The sequence below is a fragment of the Sinocyclocheilus anshuiensis genome, unplaced genomic scaffold (genome assembly GCF_001515605.1).
Source record: "Sinocyclocheilus anshuiensis isolate Anshui unplaced genomic scaffold, SAMN03320099.WGS_v1.1 scaffold306, whole genome shotgun sequence".
NCBI lineage: Eukaryota > Metazoa > Chordata > Actinopteri > Cypriniformes > Cyprinidae > Sinocyclocheilus > Sinocyclocheilus anshuiensis.
The window spans coordinates 456,207-458,820 of NW_015544175.1; positions in this window are offsets into that span (position 1 = coordinate 456,207).

Sequence of the window (2,614 nt, forward strand, 5' to 3'; positions counted from 1 at the left end):
GTGGTGTGTGTGTGTGTGTGTGTGTGTGTGTGTGTGTGTGTGTGTGTGTGTGTGTGTGCGCGTGTGTGTGTGACTGTCTCCCAACAGAGAAAGACATCCAAGGTCAGTGTGACCCACAGCTTGAGCTTTGACAAACATCTCACACTTCACACCGGCTATGTGTTTCAGATTATGACATAGCCTAATGTAAAGTTGTCTTTGTTGTAATAATAAAAATAATATTAAACTGATTAAAATGTATTAATTATTATTTTGATAAATTATTATTATTAGTAGTAATAGTAGTAGTAGTATCAACATAAATTAGAAAGTGTTCAAACAACAAAATCAGAAATTTTAAAGGGGTCATATGATGCGATTTCAATTTTTCCTTTCTCTTTGGAGTGTTACAAGCTCTCACACGCTTGAGGTATTCGGCCAATCACAACGCACTGGATAGCTGGCCAATCAGAGCACACCTCGCTTTTTCAGACCGATGAGCTTTGTAAAAATCGACGAGTTTCAGAAAGGCGGGGCATAGAGGAGAAACAATAATGTACAGTATGTGGAAAATAATGTGTTTTTTAGCAGCATCATATGACCCCTTTAATAATACATTGCTATATAATAAATATATTAACATATTCTTTCTACACTTAATTTTAAGATTACATTTAATTATCATAAATATTTTCAATAGTCAGAATATGAATAAGGTTTAAAATGTTCAAAAACACTCTGACATAAAAAGAAAAAAGCTTTTGTCACCACCAGTCTTAATTGCAATCTTTAAATTAACAATTGCAGTGTGCACACTTAAATTGCCAATTCCCACCACACAACTTACAAATGAAAAATCAATGCCATTTATGTGTTGTTTGTATTTGCAAGGAAAGGAAAGAGTCTCTACACAAGTTGTACAGTCTACTAGTCCCTGCTGTAGACTGTAGAGGTCTGATCATTTGGTGTGCAGTTTAAAGGCAGATACAAAGAGAGCAGATCCCCAGGAGGGATACATATGGCTAAAATAAAAGCAACTCTAATTGCATTTCAGCTCAGGGACTTTAATCAGACTCCTATTTCAATTAACTCCAACACACATCATTCAGAATTAAAACTGACTGCTGACAGCAAAGTAATTTACTTCAGATGTGACTCATTCTCCGTGTCCACTGGTGCAGAAGAAACACGCTCAAAATACCAGCAAAATACCAGAGATTTGCTGCTAGGTGGGATTGTACAGCAGGGATGAATATTATAACTAACTGCATATTAATTAAATACAAATATATATAGTAAATATAAAATGTGATTCAAGCACTGAATTCACTTTAAACTGCAGCACTTATGAAAGAAGTCACCGCTTTCACTTTGGCTGTTCTTTGCGTGAATTTTCACATTTCTCAACTTTTAGACACTGTCACCACTTGCCCCGCTGTCAATCCCACAATCCCTGAGTGAGTCTGCCTCTCATCTCCCACTGAGAATGAATAAAGAATGCTTGCTTACATCCACTCACTCAGCGCCACTGGATACATACGGTGATTACAATCATAATGACTCTTTCAACTTCACTTAACTGTAATTTACTCCACGTTTAATGCACACAACATTATATGCTTGTAAAAAACATTTAAGCCTTTTTCTAATATTTGCTTTCTAATCCTATGCAACAACAATGATGTAAACATACAATCTAAAATGAACAAACAAAAAATGCAAATCTTAAAATCAGCTTAACTGCTTCTGACAGTTTATAGACACTTGCAAACCTTAATATTTCTGTATATCAGATCTTTTTGAAGTCCAATAATACATGACTGGTAAAACGTTTACAGACAAACACACTGTAAACTTGCACATCATGCTATTTTTATTAAGGGCACACATACGGTACATGAAACAATACACATTATAACAAAAAGTACAATTAAATACTCTAAGATTTTGAGTAAGAATGAATGACGGGAAAGCATGCAATTAACTGCAGAATGTTTGAGTCAGACAGTTTTGGAGGTAACTCGTTCCAACATCAAAGGAGTGAAATGATGATGGTAATGATTGTGTGTTGATTCCTTTATGTCTATTCAAAGTTGGCGTGACAACAGAAAGCATTCCTCACTTAATAGGTAAACCAAACCAACAATCTTGTCTTATTGCTATTGGCAATTGCATTGTTGTGGCGTGAGCCAACATTCATTCCATTGATATGTTTAGGTACATATTTTTGGTATGAATTAGCTTGTCTGTGAAAACACAAATACAAGTGCATGCTGGGAAAACGTGTTGGCTCTTAATTTTCAAAATACCTCTAAATACACTCGCAAACGCATACGTATATTGTTCACAAGACAAGAAATTAAGGGAAATTTTGTATATAACAACAAAGAATTTGAGCACTTAAATGAGCATCTGTATGTGTATAATAGGCTGTATATTGGTAGTTAATCAGTAATGGTACCAGCCAGGTCAAATAATTTTACTGTCATCAAACTGCAATCAGTGAGGACAATCCATTTCATAGCAGTCAATACACCTCAATTATAAAAGAGCAGACAATTATTGCTCACCATGTTTCCAGTAGAATAAATCTGCTATGAAGACACAATTACAAATGCAAACACACACACACACA